Source organism: Odocoileus virginianus, chromosome 17 (genome assembly GCF_023699985.2).
Source record: "Odocoileus virginianus isolate 20LAN1187 ecotype Illinois chromosome 17, Ovbor_1.2, whole genome shotgun sequence".
Lineage (NCBI taxonomy): Eukaryota > Metazoa > Chordata > Mammalia > Artiodactyla > Cervidae > Odocoileus > Odocoileus virginianus.
In genome coordinates, this window is record NC_069690.1 from 19,478,370 (window position 1) to 19,501,301 (window position 22,932).

Sequence of the window (22,932 nt, forward strand, 5' to 3'; positions counted from 1 at the left end):
GCGCCTCTGGCCCCGCCCCTAGCCCAAATCCTCTTTCCTTCCCCTTCGCCACAGCCGCGGCCAACGCCACTTACCCTATGCAACCTCACAGGGCCGGGCCTTCAACGTCAGCACTATGGCTCTCTCTTGTGTCGCTTTCTCTCCTTCACCGCGCAGTCTGCGAACAGCACTTTCTACACTCCTCGCCAGCAAGCTAGCTCATGTCGAGGGCAGCAGATTCAACTGGCGATTCCACTGGCTCTGGGAGCCATCTGTTGGTTTTGCAGCTCCTAGAATCTATTGGCTTTTTTTTTTTCCCCTAAATCCTTTTCCGGGTAACCAGAGGGGAAGCTCAATTCCCTTAACCCTGAGACCACTAAAGAGGCAAATCAGAAAGAAGAAATAAATACATTTTTAAGAATACAAGAGCTTCACAATCCAGTAAATCATTTTGTATTCTGGATTCATTTTGCTTTGTATTCATATGCTAATCTCTTCCTTTCCACGAAGGGATTATAGGATTCCACAATGGGGTATCTGTGTAATTTTCTAAAAGGGCACAAAGGGTTTAAATCATTGTTTCTTTGTAGTTGGAGGCAAGGGAGAGCGGGAGGAATGAAAATCTAAAAATCTACACAGAAGCAGTTGTTTGGTGGTGGTTTTTTTTTTTTAACTCTGCAGGTGAGGTCAACGGTGAATTCAAGAAAGATTTTAGAATGCAAAGTTTCAAGAGAGAAAGAGGGAAAGAGCACTTTAGAAGTTAAGTTTTAAAAAATGTTTTGCATATATGGAAAATATTGGAATGTAAAGAAATACTCTATTGCTTTGTGTAACATTGGTTTAGCTTAACCGGCATTATCACATTACAGCCTGATTTTTAAAAGTAAACGTTTAGTCAAGAGAGTGGTTACTCAGGAAGGAGGAAAGGGTTGTGATGGGGGCAAGAGGGTGCACTCTGATAGTCTTTATTTCTTGACCTAGATAGTGGTTACAGATATATTTGCTGTATAATTATTTCTTACTGAATATGTATGCATCAGTGTGAATGGCTTAGTCATGTTGGACTGTTTGCAGTCCATACCCCATAGTCTCTAGCCCACCAGGCTCCTCTGTCCATGGAATTCTCCAGACAAGAATACGGGAATGGGTAGCCATTCCCTTCTCCAGGGTATCTTCCTGACCTAGGGTCTCCTGCATTACAGGCAAATTCTTTACTGTCTGAGCGACCAGGGAAGCCCATGAATGTTACATTATACATTTTTTCTCAGTCTGTGTTATATTGGGGGCATTTTTTAAAATTTACCATAAAATACACAAGATTTACCATTTTACTCATTTTGCAGCATGCAGCCCAGTGTCGGTAAGGACACTCACATTTTATGCATCCATCACCACTGTCCATTTCCAGAACCTTTCATCATCAGAAATTGAAACTCTATACACATTAAACAATAACTCCCCATTCCTTCCCCCTGTGCCCTGATAACAATTATTTTATTTTCTATCTCTATGATACTTCATATAAGTGGAATCATACAATATTTGTCCTTTTGTGTCTGGCTTATTTCACTTCATGTCTTCAAGGTTCATCCATGTTGTGGTATATATCAGAATTTCCTTCCTTTTTAACACTGAATAACATTCCATTGTATATGCATATGCCACATTTTGTTTTCCCATTCATTCAGCAATGAACTTGTGGATTGCCTCCTTAGTGTATATCTTAACAATTTTTTACATGTGGCTTGAATTTCTACAGCAGGACCATGTTAAAGGAGCAAAGAAGCTCAAAAGAAAAAAGTTGTACTTTGCAATTAATGAATATCAGCCAAAAGAATAATTAAAAGATAAAACTCTTTTTCCAAGAGCAAATGTCACTGAATTCAGACAACCATGTCCAGATGTTGACTCATTCTTTATAGTGAGGATTTGTGTTGCCTTACTAAATTTTAAAGAAAGACCCCTTTGGATGAAAGGGGTATACGTTTACCCAATTGTGAAAGCTAAAATCCTAATAACATGTCGTGACAAATAAGTCCTTGCTGTTGAATAGTATTGTACCACTTTCCCATCTCTTAAAGAAATAAAAGTGTTTATGGAATTTAGGACTATGTTGATAGGGCTTTATATTCTTTTGCTTATTTGGACATTTGGTTGAAAATCAAAAATCCTTGAGTCATAATTTCTCTTAATATATTTTCTGCATTATAGTTGCAGGCAAACCAAGAACACTCTTTCTGAGCTTCTGGCTTTTCACATCTTTGGCCTGCCTTGGTGTCTTCACACAGTTATATGAAGTTTAGGAAACTAAGCCTTGCTCTCATATGCTCTAGTAACTATGAAAGTTGCTGTAGTAGTGTGCAATAGTATGGAGAAAGACTTGTGATATAATGTAAGAAAAAAATGCAGAGTACTAAATTCTATGTACAGTAAGCTTATAACCTTATAAAAACATGAATCTTTATTTATTTGTTTACTTTAGCCGCATTGCACGGCTCATAAGTATGGAACAACAGTAGAATGTGTAACTTTTCTTCCTGATTTTTCTAAAATATTTTTATGTAAAACATATTTTAAGATTTGCCATGTATTTGAAAAAAATAATGCCATAATACCAAACTTCCTTGAAAAGAGAATAATTGGGTTTACTTCAGTTCAATTCAGTTGCTCAGTTGTGTCTGACTCTTTGCAACCCCATGAACCAGAGCACGCCAGGCCTCCCCGTCCATCACCAACTCCCGGAGTTCACCTAGCCTCATGTCCATTGAGTCAGTGATGCCATCCAACCATCTCATCTTTTGTCATCCCCTTCTCCTCCTGCCCTCAATCTTTCCCAGCATCAGGGTCTTTTCCAATGAGTCAGCTCTTCACATCAGGTGGCCAAAGTATTGGAGTTTCAGCTTCAACATCAGTCCTTCCAATGAACACCCAGGACTGATCTCCTTACTTCAAGCATATTTTTATATTTTAAATAAAATCTGCATTAAGGGAAAAAAAACACATTAAGGAAATGTAGTATAAGTCTGGAGAAATTATGGGTGCTATTTTTTTCTTCTATTTTCCAAATGTGCTGTTATATAGTTATTACTTTTCATAATAACATTATTTTTAAAAATTAAAATAAGGGACTTCCCTTATTTGATTCCTGGTCAGGGAACTGAGATCCCACATGCTTCATGCTGAGGCCAAAAAAGTAATTAAAATAATACAAAATTGAATCTACACAATCTTTAAAATTCATTTTACACCATATTTTACCTACAGTCAATGTAGGAAGTTGTAATGGAGAAACAGGCGGTTCCTATATAAGGTAGGCTAATGTTTTAACTATCACCATTTTCATAACACCTATGGAGCATTTATGATGTGTCAGGAACTGAACTATTTTATCTTTGTTTTCATGTGCAATTCCTTGAAGTAGATATTAAGCCCATTCTACAGATGAGGCATGTAAGACCTGAAGAAGTTAAAAGAGACTTGCTTATAATTTAAAAGCCACCAAGTTTATGATGGAGCCTGAAGCAGATTCCAGGTCAGCTGGATAGAAAGAATTTTTAACACTATCAAGTGTGGTATACATTTCTAAAATTGTAGTAACCTCTGAAAAACATTCAAGCTATATCATAACCCCCATGAAGGTAGTATCTGGTTATCAACAGAAGCAGGGCCTCCAAGTCCCTGGAGCGGTCCTAGAAATGATCTCTTGAAAGAGCGAGGTATTGTACTTTGTAAAAATTTTTTTTTTTTTTTTTTAGTTCTACCACTTTATTGCTACCAACCCATCTCCCTCAGCCCTCATGCACACATGCTCAGTCATGTAATCCCATGGACTTCAGCCCGCCAGGCTCCTCTGTCCATGGACTTTTCCAGGCAAGAATACTGGAGTGGGTTGCCATTTCCTTCTCCATGTAAAAATTTTTTAAAGTAATATCATTCTGTATTTTTTCCTTCATAAGGGCCCTCCCCAAAACCTGGATTCACCCCTGTTAATGGTGATTTTTAACAATCATTTGGGAATCTGACTCAGTGGTGTTGTAACTTCAATAGGTACTTTAAAAGGTTATAGTCATGTTTTATAACAACATGGAAAAATGCTATAACTCAAGGGCAAAAAGCAAGATAATAAATTATATGTATACATTATAATTGCATATAAAGTATGAATTCAAGGACTGAGGGAACTTGAAAGCAATAAAACCTTTTTATTCATTTGTTCATTCGCAAATATATATTAGGTACTGTTTATGTACCAGGTCTTATGCTTTTTGTTATTTGGAATTTTTTTAAATTAATTTCTCTTATTGATAGAGGTTTGGAACTTGGGTAAATATGTTTGCAACACTGTCTTAATTGTCAGATGAAAGTCATTTTTCATATACCTTTATTCTTACCCTTTATCTACTATGACCACTTAAGAGATACAGAGATATTTGAATCTCTGGACCTCTAAATTCTCAAAATTTGGAGAATGGGCAAAGTGGCCTCCAAATTTCTTCCCACTCTTAACATTCCATAATCATTATCACTGCTCTTTCTTTCCAGATTACCCCTTTATTTCATTATAATGGACTATACAGCAGCAAGAAATGTAGCTGATAAAAATCTAGTTTTTCAACTGTAACAATTGATTATAACTTTACAGAAATTATAATCAGAAACAGAATTATGTAGTTTTATATAAATGGAAATTGGTTCTCTGATGATAGTTCCAATTTCAAACAAGGCAAATCATTGGTAACATCCACTGTTTTACTTCAGCAGAGAAAGAATTTTATTCATGTATATTTCCTTTAGATCTCAATATTTTTGCCTTGAGACACTAAGTTCAAAAAACTTTCAAAGGAATTGAACAGAGATATGGGTAAATTAGGTTAGTCTTTTAATAACTGGGATATGACGACTTTTCTAAATATGTAAGTTTTTTCAAATTACTTTTTTTTTAATGAAAAATATTATGGGGAGAAGTTTGAGGGAGAAACTATAGCAGAATGGTATGAGTGTAAATTTTGTAGTCAGACAGAACTAGAATGGAATCTATTCTGAAACTGCTTAGCTTTGTGATCCTGTGTGAGCAAATTATTTTTCCTCTCTAAGCCTTAGTTTACTTTTCTGAAAATGAAAGTAATATTAATGCCTACCTTGCAAGTTATAATGAAAGTCAAATTAGATAATGTAAATAAATGTGTTGAGTAAAGTGTTTATAATGTTAGTAAGTGGTACTAAATATTAATATTAGTGATACTAATTTAAATACTATTAAATTTATTAAATATTACATATATAAAGTTAAACTTTCAGATATGATATTTCATTAAGGAAACAGTTTTAGAAAAATCAATTATCAAGTTAACCAAGAATAGAATGTTTTCCCAATTTTTAAAAGAATAAACAAATAGGCCTTTGGCTCTTGGAGAGCACCATGGCAGGGGGCAAAAACAAGTGCCTTCTAAAAAGTGGCAAAAAGGTTACCAAGAAGAAAGTGGTTAATCCATTCTCTAGGAAAGATTGGTACAGTGTGAAAGTAGCAGCTATGTTCAGTATATGAAATGCTGAATAAACACTAGTCAGGAAAACTCAAGGAGTCAAAATTGCATCTGATGGCCTCAGGGTCATGTTGTAAAAGTGAGCTTTGCTAATCTGCAGAATAATGGAGTTTCATTTAGAAAATCCAAACTAAGTGCTGAGAACGTTTAGGGCAAAAACTGCCAATCAGCTTCCATGGTATGGATCGTAGCTGTGATAAACTGTGTTCCAAAATGTTCCAAAAGTGGCAGGCCATGATTGAATCTCATGTTGATGTCAAGACTACCAATGGTTATTTGCTTAATCTATTCTGTGTTGGTTTTACTAAAAACCACAATAGTCAGATTTGGAAGACCTCTTGTGTTAAGGAAGCACCAACAAGTCCACCAAATCCAGAAGATGGTTGGAATCATGATCTGAGAAGTGCAGACAAATAACTTGAAAAAAAGTTGTCAATAAATTGATTCCAGATAGCATTGAGAAAGATATAGAAAAGGCCTTGCCAATCATTTTATCCTGTCTATGATTACTTGTTAGAAAAGTAAAAATCCTAAGAAGCAAAAATTTGAATTGGGTGAACTAATGGAGCTTCATAGTAAAGGTAGTAGTTTGGGGATAAACTGAATGCTAAAGTTGAATGAGATGATAGATATGAGCCTCGTGGCTCATATCAGATTCAAGAATCTGTTCAAAATTCAGATATTTAATGGTGACAAATAAAAAGTCTTATTGTGATGTTTAAAAAAATAGAATAGGCAACTGTTGTCAACTAAAATCAATAGTGCATTCAGTAACAGTCCTTTCTGAGTAGCAGGTTCAAAGTTAACTTTCACTTTTTTCTTCTTTGCTTCTCTATTTTTTTAAAAAAAGTTGCACATTGAACATTTATTCCTTTTGTTAAAAAAGAGTATTTTTTTTAAAAAATGAATTAAACATCTGTCTGTCCTGTGAACATTAATTTTAAAAAAGATCAGGGAGGGAAGGGAAGTGGGTGAGGGGTTCAGGATGGGGAACACATGTAAATCCATGACTGATTCATGTCAATGTATGGCAAAAACTACTACAATATTGTAAAGTAATTAGGCTCCAACTAATAAAAATAAAAGGAAAAAATAAATAAAAATAAAAAAGATCAGGGAATTAGTATGCCATTTTGGATTCTTTTCTAGTCTCCAGTAGACAAAATAAATTTATTTGTGAATGAATCAATAAATATTTAGTTATCAGTGTGTATACTTAGTTTTTTGGGGTCCATAGTTAGAAGCACCCAGAAGTTGGATAAAATGTCCCTCCCTGAGAATAAAACTAGTAACACTCAACATAAACTGGATGAAATTAACCACTAATAGGGAATCTAGTCAGTGTGATTAGACTGCCTAAGAAGCTATTAAAATAAATAGTGTATCCATGAAAACTACTATTGTAGTTGTTACTCAGTTTTATTTCCCTCCTTATTGTCTTTTAGTATTTTTTAATTAGTACTTCAAAAGTTATATGTTTGGTGTTGTGTTATTTATCGCTGGGTAACAATTTACCCCAAACCTTAGTGCCTTAAAACAGCAAACATTATCTCACAGCTTCTGAGGGTCAGGAATTTGGGTGCTACTTAGTTGGGCGCCTCTGGCTCAAGGTCCCAGCTCCCAGATGCTGGGAGCATCTGCTTCCGAGGTCACTCATGTGGTTGATGGTAGGATTCAGCTCCTCGTGAGATTTTGGCCGAAGACCTCAGTTTCTCACTGGTCGTTAACCAGAGGCCTCTCTATAGGGCAACCCACAACATAGCAATTGTCTCTCCTCAGAGTGAGCAGTAGAACAAGAGGGAGCTCTCAAGATGAAGCCATAGTCTTTTTTGTAACCTTATCTCAGATATGACATCCCTTCTGCTGTATTCTATTCAGTAGAAGTGAGTACACACCTATACACAAGGGGAGGGGATCACAGGAGGGCATGAATACTGTACTTTCATTAAAGAGATCATTGAAGGTCATCTCAGAGCCGGTCTACCGCAGGTATAAAACCATTCATTAAACTTCCTCTGCTTGCTCTGATGTCATCACCTAGCTATAATTCCAAATGTAACCTCACCTTATATGTCATTTGTTTGTAAGCAGAGAGAGTACACTGAATAACACACAGAAGTTCCTCATCATTTATTAAATTAGTAAATATTTTTAAACACTTGAATTTTGTCACCTGCTGGCCTTGTGAGTTTGGTAAGTGTGATTCAGTCTTCCTAATGCTGATTAGTATTAATATCTAAACCTAAACTTGTGACCAGGCCCAGGACTGTAGTCCTGCTTTGAGAGGGCCCACCTGAGCTATCAGGAGGCCTCCTTCTCCATTAGGAATGACAATATAAAACACCTACATGGGGGCTTCCCTGGTGGCCCAGTGGCTAAGACTCCATGCTCCTAATGCAGGGGGTCTGTGTTCAATCCCTGGCCAGGGAACTAGATCCCACAATGCCACAACTATGAATTCACGTGCCCCAATTAAAGATCCCACATGCCGCAACAAAGACATGGCACAGCTAAATAAATAAATAAATATTAAAAACAAACAAATGAAGAAAAATACCTACATGGCCAGGCAAGTTAACTTGGGTTAAGTAACTTGACTATAAGCAAACTTGTATGTAAGAAACATTTCTCCTTGGGGACTTTCTGGTGGTCCAATGATTAAGACTCTGTGCTCCCAACGCAGGGGATATAGGTTCAGTCCCTGATCGGGGAGCTAGATCCCACATGCAGCTAAGACCCAGTGCAGCCAAATGAAAAAAAAAGCATTTCTCCCAAAATGGCATTGAATTCTACAGTGATAACTCTATTAAAACATGTATCTATTTATTTTAAGAACTAGGTAGCTTAATTTTTCGATCTAATATTTGCATTCAGCTTATGAAAGGATAATCTGATACATGTTCTCAAAATCCTTAATCACATCTTTTTATATAAGGGAATATTTACTCTTTTACTATGTAAGGTAATAGTCACAGATTCTAGTAATTAGAATATAGACACAGCTTTTTGTTGTTGTTGTTGTTGTTAGACACAGCTTTTTGAGGGCCATCATTCAGCCCATGACGGGGCTTTTGTCTGTAAAAAAATTTTTAAATAATAGTAAAATTGACTAAATGTCAGTCTACTTTTTGTTATCACCCTGTGCACGCAATTTTAAACAATGTCAATGATAAAATACTACTCGTGGGGGCAGACCATTTCCAACAGCTTCCCCCACCCTCAGTGTGCCCGTACTGCCTGTATTCTAGTATGAGCTCTTAGGCCTGCTTTAACTTTTCAGGGACAAATTCTGCAAAAAAACAATTTGGTGATTTATCAATAGCAAACCATGTCACCACATCTTGATATGACTGACTCCTCACCCTTCAGAAATCGACTTAAATAAATGTCACCTACCCAAGGAAAATTTCTCTAAAGACTCTTTCTAGACTCAAAGTGCCATACCACCTCTCCCACGTATTTCCTGTATCTGTTTGTTTCTTTCACAGCACTTGCCACACATTGTGGTTATTTTATTTGCAGGTTAATTTTTTCCCATCTCCCTTACTTATTTGTAAGATCTAAGACTTTTATGTCTTGTTCTCTGAGTTATCCCCCAAACCCAGCACAGAACCTAGCACATGGTAAATGGTCAATTTTCATTGCATTCTCAGCTTGTGTACTTCCCGTAAAGCACATTGGCTCAATGTTGGACAATTCTTCTTTCTTCATCTCCTGTCCGTTACTCAAAATGAAATAGCCACTTATTGTTTAGGACTGGTGACATAGAAAATTATTTATCTCTATAATTCAGAAACAGCTGCAGTGTCATGGATCTTAGCAGAATTGTTTCTACTGCTCCAAACTCCATCGTGAACATGATTAGTAATATTTTATGCTGAAAATTCACAGAGATATCATAAGACCAAATCACAAAGTAAAATATAAATATGGCATTCACATTTTGAAGGGGACCTACACATTTTGCCCAGGTATGACACTAGAAATTACGAGACTTCAGTGTGCACCTCGAACTTAGCAAGTTCCGAATATAAATCATCAGTTTCCTTTCCAAACCACACACATGTGAGTGCTAAGTCGCTTCAGTCATGTCCGACTCTTTGTGACCCTATGGACTGTAGTCTGCCAGGCTCCTCTGTCCATGGGATTCTCCGGGCAAGATATTGGAGTGGGTTGCCATGTCGTCCTCCAGGGCATCTTCCCGACCCAGCGATCGAACCTGCATCTCCTATGGCTCCTGCATGGCAGGCTGATCCTTTACTGCTGAGCCACTGGGGAAGCCTCGCCAAACTATATGCCCCTCTGAATTGCCGTCAACATTTCTTTTAGTGACATAGCTCTACACCTGGCTATTCTCCAGGCTCAATCTCTAGCTCTCCTTTCTTCTCCCTTTACTCTTTCTTCCTAGGAGATCTGACCCATCTCCAAGTCTAAAATCTTATCCCTACAGTGTTAGTTCTAAAATATGTCCCTAATCCTCTCCTCTTTGCTCCAGACTCTCAGCTGCCTACTGTTCTATCTTAGAAATATCACAGGCATTTCAAATTTATCACATGTGCATGCATGCTAAGTCACTTCAGTTGTGTCCGGCTCTTTGCGACCCCATGGACTGTAACCTGCCAGGCTCCTCTGTCCATGGGGATTCTCCAGGCAAGAATACTGGAGTGGGTTGCCATGCCCTTCTCCAGGGGATCATCCTACATCTTTATCCATTCATCTGTCTGTGGTCATTTAGGTTGCTTCCTTGTCTCGACTGAGTGCAGCTGTGAACATTGGGCTGCATGTACCTTTTCGAATTAGAGTTTTCTCCAGATATATGCCCAAGAGTAGGACTGCAGGATCATATCTCCAGCATTTATTTGTAGACTACTTAATGATGGCCATTTTGACTGATGTGAGGTGGTACCTTTTTGAAGTTTTGATTTACATTTCTCTAATAATTAGCAATGTTGAACATCTTTCCATGTGCCTATTGACAATCTGTGTGTCTTCTTTACAGAAATGTCTATCTCTTTTTTTTAGTTGTATGAACTGTTTGTGTATTTTGGAAATTAAACCTTGTTGGTCACATAATTTGCAAATATTTTCTCTCAGTCCATAGGTTGTCTTTTCATTTTGCTTATTGTTTCCTTTTCTGCGCAAAAGTTTATGAGTTTAATTAAGTACCATTTGTTTATTTTTGCTTTTGTTTCTATTGCTTTAGGAGACTGACCTAAGAAAATATTGGTATATGTCTGAATATGTTGTCTATGTTCTCTTCTAGGAGTTTCATGATACCATGTCTTATATTTAAGTCTTTAAGCAATTTTGAGTTTATTTTTACATATGGTGTGAGGGAGTGTTCAATTTCATTGTTTTACATGTGACTATCCAGCTTTCCCAACATTACTTGCTGAAGAGACTGTCATTTTTCTATGTATATTCTTGCCTTCTTTGTTGAAGATTAATTGACTGTAGGTATGTGGGTTTATTTCTGGGCTCTCTATTCTGTTCCATTGATCCATATGTCTGTTTTTATGCCAATACCACACTGTTTTGTTTTGGTTTTTTGTTATCCTTGCACAGGGACCATGCCAATCTTCTCTGTGTTATTCCAGTTTTCGTATATGTGCTGCCAAAGCAAGCACAATACCACCCTGTTTTGGTTTCTGTAGCTTTGTAGTATTGCCTGAAGTCTGGGTGGGTTATGCCTCCAGCTTCATTCTTTTCCCTCAGGGTCACTTTGGCAATTATGGGTCTTTACAGTTCATGGGGTCGCAAAGAGTCGGACATGACTGAGCAACTTAACCGATGGTTCTATATAAATTTTAGGATTATTTGTTCTAGTTCTGTGAAAAATGTCATGGGTAATTTGATAGGGATTGCATTAAATCTGTAGATTGCTTTGGGTAGTATGGCCATTTTAACAATATTAATTCTTCCAATCCAAGAGCATAGGATATCTTTCCACTTCTTTGAATCATCTTCAATTTTCTCTATCAGTGTTTTATAGTTCTGAGCATATAAGTATTTCATCTTCTTGGTCAGGTTTATTGGTAAGTTTGGTTTTTTTTTTTTTTTTTTGGATGCAATTTTAAAAGAGATTATTTTTGTACTTTCCCTTTCTGATATTTCATTGTGAGTATAAAGAAATGCAGCCTTCCTAACAGCATACACAAAGATAAACTCAAAATGGATTAAAGACTAAATATAAGACCAGAAACTATAAAACTCTTAGAGGAAAACATAGGCAGAACACTCAATGACGTAAATCAAAGCAAGATCCTCTATGACCCACCTCTAACAGTAATGGAAATAAAAACAAAAGTAAACAAGTGGGACCTGATTAAACTTAAAAGCATTTGCACAGCAAAGGAAACTATAAGCAAGGTGAAAAGACAACCCTCAGAATGGGAGAAAATAATAGCAAATGAAACAGCTGACACATGATTAATTTCCAAAATATACAAGCAGCTCTTACAACTCAATACCAGAAAAACAAACAACTCAATCAAAAAGTGGGAAAAAGACCTAAACAGACATTTCTCCAAAGACATACAGATGCCTAACAAATACATGAACAGATGCTTAACATCACTCATTATTAGAAACATGCAAATCGAAACTACAGTGAGATATCACCTCACACCAGTCAGAATGGCCATCATCAAAAAGTCACAAACAATAAATGCTGGAGAGAGTGTGGAGAAAAGGGAATGCTCTTGCATTGTTGGTGGGAATGTACATTAATGCAGCCACTATGGAAGATGATATGGAGATTCCTTAAAAAATTAGGAATAAAACCATCATATGACCCAGCAATCCCACTCCTAGACATATACCCTGAGGAAACAAAAATAGAAAGACACACATGTATCCCACTGTTCATTACAGCACTATATACAATACCTAAAACATGGAAGCAACCTAGATGTCCATCGACAGATGAATGGATAAAGAAGTTGTGGTACATATACACAATGGAATATCACTCAGCCATAAAAAGGAATGCATTTGAGTCAGTTCTAATGAGGTGGATGAACCTAGAACCTATTATACAGAGTGAAGTAAGTCAGAAAGAGGAAGATAAATATAGTATCCTAGCGCATATATACAGAATCTAGAAAAATGGTACTGAAAAATTTATTTACAGGACAGCAATGGAGAAACAGACATAGAGAATAGACTTAATGGACTTGGGGAGAAGGGAGGAGAGGGTGAGATGTGCGGAGAGAATAACATGGAAACTTACTATATGTAAAACAGAGAGCCAAAGGGAATTTTCTGTGTGGCTCAGGATACTCAAACAGGTGCTCTGTATCAACCTAGAGGGGTGGGATGGGGAGGGAGGTGGGAGGGAGGTTCAAAAGGGAGGGGATATATATATACCTATGGCTGATTCATGTTGAGGTTTGACAGAAAACAACAAAATTCTGTAAAGCAATTATCCTTCAATTAAAAAATAAATTTAAAAGAAGAAATGCAGCCAATTTCTGTGTGTTAATCTTGTATCCTGCTACCTGGCTGAATTCGTTTATCCATTCTAGTAGTTTTTGTGTGGCGTCTTTAGTAGTGCCCCTTCCTCAGCGTCTTTTGGAAGAGTTTGAGAAGGATCAGTGTTAAATTCTTCTTTGTATGTTTGATAGAATTCCCCACTGAAACCATCTGGTCATAGCCTTTTGGTTTTGCAGGGAGCTTTAAAATTACAGATTCTATTTCACTTCTAGTGATTGGTCTGTTCAAATATTTATTTCTACATGATTCAGTTTTGGTGGCCTGTATGTTTCTAGAAACTTGTCCATTTCTTATAGGTTGTCCAATTTTTTGGTATGCAATTGCTCATCTCCTCTCCTACTCTTATTTGCATTTATTGTATCCTACATAGTCTCTTCATAGCACTTTATCCCAATTAATATAATTTGACTGGTCTTCTCTACTAGATTTGAGGCAACGTGAGGGCAGGAACTGTGTCTTGTTCACTAAGGTATATCTACTCCCTAGTGTGGTGTCTGGCACACAGCAGGTGATTGATCAGTTGTTGACTAAATTAAGGCACCTTATTCTGTCTCAATCTATGTGTTACAAGTATGATGCATTCTCACAATGTTGCTTAGGAGGGAAAAATTCTAATTCCTCCATTTCATGTCCATATGAAAAAAAAAAAGGTCACTTGTCTGAGACTAATGACATAGCCATTTATCTCCATAGTGCCAAAACAGCTGCAGTGTCATGGACCTTAATATAGACGATATTTTTTCCCACGATTAGGGAAATTTAATACTGAATCTTACAGGAGTTTCATAAAGAAATTGAGTCATCAAATACAGAAAGGATTCATAGTAGGAAGGGGTAGAACCTGAAAAGTTTGGCCCGGAGGCAGTAAGATATTTTCTTTAAGCTTCGGAAACAACCATACAGATGTTTCTTTTTGTACTTCCAAGTCATCTCACAAAGATAGACAACATCTGCTGCCCGTGCTGGCCAGAAGTACAAAAGTTGTTTATTAAGGCATGATTCACCCACCCAGAAGCCTTCATTTCCGTGAAGAGGAGAAACAAACTAATTTCATATTAACCAGGCATAGTTATTTGACCGAACAGAAAAATGGGTCCACATTTAACACTCTCTTGGACCTTACACGACATGACAGCGTGCAAAGCAATGCGACTTCCTGGCCATACTTCAGAACTGCTTTGCATACCTGGGCTTCCCAGCAACCAGACCTCATTTGTTATGCCCCCAGCAGATACTCTTCAGGCTAGCTTGAAAGTGCTCAAAGCTATAATAGCATTCAAACAACAAAAAGTCCTCAGATTTCCATGGTTTCTATCTTTGAAGAGTTCAAAGAGCTTCCACATTTATTTTTTTCTGGTGCTTTCCCTGTCATGCTATGATGTCAGAAGATCTGAGATTAGAGAACCTGGAGTTCAGATAGTTTATTCAAAGCCACAGTGAAATTACATACCACAGTCAGACTCCATTCCCCCGACCTCTCTAGACCATGTAGTTTCCCAAGGGGTTTAAGACCCTTTATGAAAAAAAATCAAAACTACATATAATTATCAGTCTTGAACATTTTTTCTAACCCTCTTAACACAGAGGAAAAAAATATTACTTTGTGGTTTTTAAATAAAAATAGCTTTGTGAGGACAGACTTCTAAATTGCCTCATTCTAAATTCACATAGAAAAGATCAAAGGAATAAAAATAGAGGGAAAAAACCTTCCGTATGCCAGAAACTTGGAGGACTGTCTTCTAGTTAGAGTGTAGAAGGGCTTAATTAGGAGGAATGGTCAGTCCAATATTCCACTTCTGTAAAATATATTATCACCCCAATAGAATTCCGTGAACAACCCCTTACTCAAGGTTGAAGGCTAGATGAAAGTAGATGGAGAGCAAGGCAGGGCATATACTCAGATCGGCTTCAGTCTCTGACAGAACCCTCAGCAATTCCTGCTTAAATATTAACGAAAGCTGGATGCATATAGACCTCTCCATGTTAAGATGAGCGAGTGGAAAAAACCCATAGGACTACGAAAATATGCTTCAGCTCAAAGGATGAGGTCTCCTTGAAAAATCAGAACAAAGGTGGTTTGTATACACAGCAGAGTCAGAAGATCCAAACAACAAAAATGTAAACATTTCTGTTCCCTGATGATATGTCCCCAGTACCCGAATTAGTGTCTAGCATAGAATAGTTACTGAGTAAATTGACTGAATACATTTAGGAATCTCAGAAGGAGGAAACAGAATAGGAATAGAAGCAATAATTAAATAATTTTCCTAAGACTTAAACCTGCTGGCAAAATGAATGAAACAAAATCAACACCTAGACCAGCAAGGTGACATTTTAAAATATTTCTGGGGTAAAGAAAAAAGCCTTCAAGGATTCAGGCTGGGAAAGGAGGAGGGGTTTGGGGAGGGAGCACGTTATCTCCAAAGGTACTAAATTCAAACTGGCCTCAGAATTGTGCACTCTAAGACACAAATCAATAAAGCACATCCTACAGAATTCTGAGGGTAAATGTTTATAATTTAAGAATTCTACACTCAGCAAAGTTGTTATAAAGTTGTGAAGGCCTCTTAAATAAGTGTGTGTGCGCGTGCAGGCACGCACTCAGTCATGTCCAACTCTTTCCTATCCCGTGGACTGTAGCCTGCCAGGCTCCTCTGTCCCTGGGATTTTCCCAGAAAGAATACTTAGAGTGGATTGCCATTTCCTCCTCCAGGGGATCTTCCCGACTCAGGGATCAAACCCGTGTCTCTGATGTCTCCTGCACTTACAGGAGGATTCTTTACCACTGAGTCATCTGGGAATAAGTACTAAGATACAAAGTGCTCAAAAATTACACTACCCAGTTACCTGCTCTGAAAGAAAAAACTTCTCAAACATGTACTACTGAATGAGAAGTCAAGAATAAGGAAGAAGAGGGACTTCCCTGGAAGTCCAGTGGTTAAGACTCCGTGTTTCCAATGCAGGGGTTGTGGCTTCGATCCTGGATCAAGGAACTAAGATCTCACATTCCATGTGGTGTGGCCAAAAAAAAGAATAAGGAGGAAGAAAGAGTCAGAGCATACAAACTTATGCATAAAAGAACTTTATTTAAATGTCTAAAATAACTCATAACAGAAAGTACATAATGTAGGAAAGAAATTTCTTTTTCCAAGAGAGATAATCAAGGTCCAAAAGGACAAATTGAATGCACAAAAACTAAGCCTGGAGGAGTGGAAGGTAAAAAAAGGAAGGGAAATAAAAATGTGCTAAAAAATTGTGCTAAACACACCATCTTTAACAAGAGAAATAAAGAGATATTATTGCATTGTAATATTGAAAATAAGGTATTTTTCTTTAATCTAGAGGTAAGCATTTTGAGAATAAAAACAGGATGTGTGACTTCCAAAGTATGACACAGAATTTCGAAAGCAAAGCATACATAGTTCATATAGTGAGAGACAAGAGAAACAAAAAAATCATTGCAGAATATGAAACAAATTAAGAAAATAAGATGACAGAAAGAATCAAACATCAGAGTATCTACCCAATCCATTCTTTACCAAAGTAGTGTGTAATAAATGATATTTTCATTCATTCAGCTGTTATTTCAATAATCTTATGGAGTATCATAGAGCCATTAAAATTAGGTTAGTAGAAGATAATGAAATGTTATATAGAAAATATAATAAAAGGTCAAAAAACAATCAAAATTATTTCTATAGCAATTCCAATTTGATTTAAGACATGGAAAAGTACAGGCAGTCATACAGACTAATGGTTGAGGTGATAAACTTTAGAATTGGATCTAGATTTGTATCTCAAATTCACCATTCACTGACTATTGACCTTAGTCAAACAATTTAATACTCTTAGCCTCAATTTACTCATCTATAAAGTAAGAATAATAGTATCTTCTCATAAAACTATTGAAAGGATTATAAGAGAAAAACTGTATAAAAGGAAATCAAGATATCTGACCTACCCACTTAATAACTATCATATATTTGTGTGTATTATTTGTATATAATATATGTATATATATACACATAAATTATACATATATGTGTGTACATATATATGAAATATACATGTTTGAAAATATGCATGTTATGCATATATGTATGTATGTGTCATGTGTAATATATACAATATAGATGTATGCCTATATACACATACACATAGAAATAGGGCCAAGAAGAATTATATCAAATTGTTAATAATGGTTATCTCTAAAACCAACAACTTTGTAAATCAAATATACTTCAGAAATCAAATATACTTCAATTTTAAAAAAAAACTATGGTTATCTCTAGGTGGTAGAAGTCAGATTTTTTAAAAATTTCTTTATATTTGTTTCTCCTCCATGCTTTTTTGCATTTTCCAAAATGCCTACAGAGAATATGCTTGCTTTACAATCATAAAAAGAGATTAATTAAAATTAAAATACATAGTAAAAAGTCTGTTGGATATCAACATAAATAGAAAAATATAACTGTCCAAAAGCAATATCCATTCTTAAACACCTAAAAGGCACAAAATTATCTATAAATACAGAAATGTCTTTCATATAGCTTGGGTTCAGTTTTAGCAAAACAAAACAAATGTCTTTTCCTCTGAATAGTGAATGCCTTGGAGTTACTCCAGAATAATATTGAATTATTCACATTGAATGGTGAATGCCTGGAGTGACTCCAAAATAATATGAAATCAAACTTTATTTCAGTAAGAACTTCCAAGGCTAAACCCTACAAACTGAATCAGTTCTGGTACATATATCTGTTCCAAACATCAGTCTCCAAATTGAGAGAGACTAGAGCTTCCCAGCTGGTGCTAATAATAAAGAATCTCCCTGCTAATGCAGGAGACATAATAGATGCAGGTTTGATCCCTGGGTTGGGAAGATCCCCTGGAGGAGGGCATGGCAACCCACTTCAGTGTTCTTGCCTAGAGAATCCCATGGACAGAGGAGCCTGGCAGGCTATAGTTCATAGGGTTGCAAAGAGTCGGACACCACAGCCAAATAAATCAATCTTTAAAGAAAAGAAAAAAAGGAAGGGAGTTGGGGGAGGAGATGTTTCAGGGTAGGTGAAGAGAGTCGTCAGACCTGATCTCTCAGAGTAAGTGACATTTCAGTCAAAAGATGAGCAAGAGTCAGGGGAAGAGTGGGGTATTCTAGGAAGGGAAAGTGGCATATGCAAATGCCACAAGGTAGAAAAAAGCTTGAAGCCTTAGGAGTAATTGCAAGACTGGTGCGATCTCCTATGGAAAGGCATGTCTAGGCTCCACTTTTCCTCATTCCAGTGAGAACAGAGCACAGGGCAATGAGATAAGGCGCAGGTGGCAGCAGCAGAGGTCTCAATCGCGTCTATCACTTAGCTGCTTATGTCTGGACTTTGTTTCAGCATCTTCAAAATGAGAATTAATGGATCTCCTTCTTGAACCTCTTTGAGATTTCATTGTATGTAATCCGTAAAATACTTGTCCTTTTTATGATGTCACAAATGCACATCCTGAGGAAAAAGAGTAGGAGCTACCCACCTGTTTACGAAAGTGAAAAGAGAACTATATTCACTCATTTGCAATTGTCATTCAATTCCAGAAGACTGATTACAATCATGAGCTAGGTCATCTATTTTTGTGAAAGTAAACTGTTATCTGCAAGAAGGTGGTCTATTCGAAACTTTCTCAAGGGAAATCCGTTAACTTAGCCTAGAGTTTTATTGTGAAGTTTCTACATCTTCAAGTCTTCCTGCTTTAGACTGTGTGGTACTTAGACAAGTGTCACAACCAAACTGAAAATAATGCATCCATAGTCTCACCCCCACCCCAAATGTGCTGGGAACAATTCTGAACAGTTTCCTGCCATAGTTTTCAGTTAAGCCCTGCTGTAACAACCCTATGAGAGTCATATGTGTCAATTCTCATTCCTTTTGGTAGTTATCCTTTGGTAGTTGTTGGTATATTCTATAAAGTGGCCACAAACACCAAATTAATGACTATCAAACCATTGCTCCTAATGGAAACAGAGGGTTAGTTTCCTTCAAACCTCTAGTCTTAATATTTTCATCAATGGATCAATACATAATAGTTTATGTGTGTCTCTGTTTAAAGACACTGTATTTATTATATATTATTGATTCTTAATATTGAACTCATGGCCAACAGCCTTATAACTCATGCCTGTATCTAATGTTTATTTTGTCCATCTCTTCTTCATAACAGCCCTCTTGCACCTAGGAACAGTAGACTGCACTTCAGCAATATGCTTGGGGGACATAGTAAGTAGGGAAATCACCAAGAGAAAGTGCAAAAATGTGGCATTCAATAGACTACTTGATGTGATTATGTCTACATGTGGTACCCTGGAAGCATGGCAGCCATCTTACAACCAACCATGAGGAGATGAGCCTGAGGAAAAAACCAACACACTGAAGAGCAGACAGTTAGGGGAAGAAAACCCCAGAAATCCTCCATCCTTGATAATGTTATTTGCTGCTAAATTAACCAGCCTAGTAACTACCCTATCTCTTGCCTATTATGTGAGATAATACATTTTCATTATTTAAATAATTTGAGCTGGAGTTTTCTGTTTCCTGTAATCAAAAGCAGCCTATTTGAGAAAGTCTGCCAAGAGAAATTTTTAGCCCACTGATTTTCTAAGGCAGATTTCGTTCCCCTAAGAGAAATATCCCTCTGCCTAAACAGACTAACATGTATCCTATTTCCACAAATTTGGGTGAAATTTGAGCTCATAGAAGAAGATAGTGAACTGATCACTTATTTAGTTCACACATCAAGCTTAACAGGATGTTTCTAGAAACTTAATGGTTTTTCCTTGTTAATAATATGACACTCCTACAAAAAATCTTCCCCCAAACATACCCCTTTCCCCCAAAGCACCCAGAAGATCTGTTTTCATGTATCACTAGCTAGAATTTCATTACATGTCCAAGCCTAAAGTTATGATTCCCTTAGCTCAATAAAAATTCACATCCTAGAGATATGAAGGACCTATATATCTATATCTTAATAAAACTGGGGTTCTGTTAGCAAGAAAGAATGGAAAAAAGGGAACTGCAGTTGGGTAGGCAACAAAGTGGGTAGGCCTGCCACACTTCTAAATAGCTGTTATTTGATGTCATCTTGCTCATAAGCTAATATTAATATCCTGGGCAGAGGATCCTTGCAAGCTACAGTCCATGGGGTTGCAAAGAACTGGACATGACTTAAGTGACTTAGCACAGCTCATACACGATAGATGTCATTGATAATGGAGCTTTTAATGAAACTTCTTCAACATTATAGGTTTACTTTTGGGGAGGGCAAGAATAATACAGATAACTCCTCCTCCAGTCCTAATCCATTTGGGTAAAAGTTTGCCCACATGATGCCCCATTATTCAGAAATACTTCAAAGTATAGTTCTTAAAAACGTGAGTATTTTCCTACATGACCACAATACAACCATCAAAACTGACACATGATCACCACCTAATACTCAGAATTTATTCCATTTTCAGCCATTGTCCCAGTAATGCTCTTTGTAGATACAGGATCCAAGATCATGTGTTGTTCAGTTGTGACCTTCAATCTAGAATAGTATTTCCTCAATCTTTCCTTGACTTTCAATACTTTACACTTTAGAAGATTACATACCAATTTTTTTGTAGAATATCGCTCAGTCTGGGTTAGTCTCATGTTTGCTAATGATTAGATTCAGGTAACACATTTTTGGCAGAATTATGACAAAGTGGTGCAGTGCTTTTCTCATTGCATCCTATCAGGTGCTACACAACGTCAGTGTGCCCCACTGAGTTGCTGATGGTAACTTTCATCACTTGGTTAATGAGATATTTACCAGGACACTCCATTCCAAAATTACTTTTTCACTTTGTAATTAAGTGTTTTGTAAGGGGCTATTCTGAGACTATGTAAATTTCTTGTTCCTCATCAAATTTTCTCCCATTAACTTTAGTATCCACGATATTTCTTGGCTGAATTAAATATCACTATACGTTGCTGAATGGTGATTTTCTAATTCCAGTATTCTTTCTATATTTATTAGTTATATTTTTTATTTTTTATTAGTTATATATATATATATATCTCCCTTTTCTATATATGTAGACACCCACACATATCCCTTACTGTGCTCAAGTGCTTTTGTTTAGTCTCTCAGTTGTGTCCGACTCTTTGTGACCCCATGGACTGTAGCCTGCCAGGCTCCTCTGTCCATGGGATTCTCCAGACAAGGATACAGGCGTGGACATCCTTTCCCTTCTCCAGGGGATTTTACCGACTCAAGGATTGAAACTGGGTCTCCTGCACTGCAGGTGGATTCTTTACTGTCTGAGCCACCAAGGAACAGACCCAGTTAGAAGTAGTTAGAGGAGTGACAACTAGAATTTTAATAGGCAAAATAAATTTCATTTCTTTTCAGAAGAATAGGCCTGAGATCCAGTCTGGACCTGGCACTCTGGGAGGCTTGTAGCCAGGTAGCCAATTGCCTAGTTTTATAAAAAGTAAGGCTACAGTTACTAGCTGCCAGCAGACATTGTTTTGAGAATGTCCAGTGACATCTAAGTTTGACACAATTCAGAAAACTCAAGTTCTTAGCAGTACAAGGACTAGTCTGAAATTATACTCATAGTGTCACGTAGTCATTTCCTTGGGTGTCTGAACCGTATCTACTCTATTTTGACTTTTAATTGTAATATTCTCCTTAAGAGCCAAAGCTGATGTCACTGTTAACGATGTTAGTGTTTCTCTAGGAATGAGAAGATACAAGAACTGGAACTCATCAAATCTTCTCCTGAAAATATCTAACTCTCGGGCCTATTCTGCCAGTTTTTCCTAGAGCACAGAGTGCCTAATTCCTGATTTCCAGGCTGAACTCCTCTCATGGGGTGTTGAAGGTCAGCAGCTGCAGTAACCATGATCTAATCTTTGTAGAGATAGATAGCAAGTGCCAGTTTCCAGTAGGTAGGGCCCCTTCATGGTTATAAATTTGACCATGGTTTGAGGGGGCATTTCATGACCATTTCATCCCATGGTACTGGAATGCTCATTCCCAGTTCTGGCAAAAATTTTGTGATAAGCTATGAAATGTGCTGTTATTGGACTAGGCTGTGAAACAGTATCCAAAATTCTCTGGACCACCTGTCTTACTAGCCTCTTGCAGTGCAGGAAAATATTTCCCCTTGTTGCTTCTTCCTATATCTAGAGTTGTATTATTACAATCATCTATATCATGTGGAACTATATATTATTTTACAGTCACACATTTGGTAATATAAGAGACAGCAATTTTGTAAAACAGGTGAAATTATGAAATTACAAATAACATAGCTAGCAGTATTAGTATCCTTTATGTATATACATATATATCTCTTATACATATTTTTAAGTATGCATATATTTATTTATATTTGTTTTATGTCTCTCTATTTTTTTTAAGTATTTATTTTATTTTCGGCTGTGCTGGGTCTTCCTTGCTTCAGTTGGGCTTTCTTTCTTTGCGACATGCAGGCTTCTCATTGCAGTGGCTTCTTTAGTTGCAGAGCATGGGCTCTAGAGCTCAGGCACAGTAGTTGTGGCACACAGGCTTAGTTGCCCCGCAGCAAGTGGAATCTTCCCTGACCAGGGATCAAACCCGTGCCCCCTGCATTGGCAGGCGGATTCTTAACCCCTGGACCATGTCTCTATATTTTAAAACATGTGTTCACACCGATAAGTTCAATTCTAATATAACAGAGGGCATTCTAGTTTTCTCCACTTCCATATTTGTAATTCCCATTGCAAATATCTTTGATATTTACTCATTGAATCAATCCCCCCAATATTCCTCAAAGCGACTAATTGTCCAAATCATAATACCTGCTTTCCAGGCAAACATTCTCTTCACCCCACTCTTCTTTCAACAGCCTGCACCTGGTTAA

General features: G+C 37.0%; 1 non-coding gene and 1 pseudogene across 1 annotated transcript; one reads left to right on the plus strand and one right to left on the minus strand.

Annotated features, from left to right (window-relative positions):
- The first annotated feature begins 5,278 nt into the window (after positions 1-5,278).
- Positions 5,279-6,209, plus strand: LOC110149390 (small ribosomal subunit protein eS1-like; annotated as a pseudogene).
- Positions 6,210-11,042: 4,833 nt separating this feature from the next.
- On the minus strand, positions 11,043-11,149 carry LOC139039263 (U6 spliceosomal RNA). The gene has a single exon (XR_011492586.1). It is a non-coding gene; the product is annotated as a U6 spliceosomal RNA (small nuclear RNA).
- Between the last annotated feature and the right edge of the window lie 11,783 nt (positions 11,150-22,932).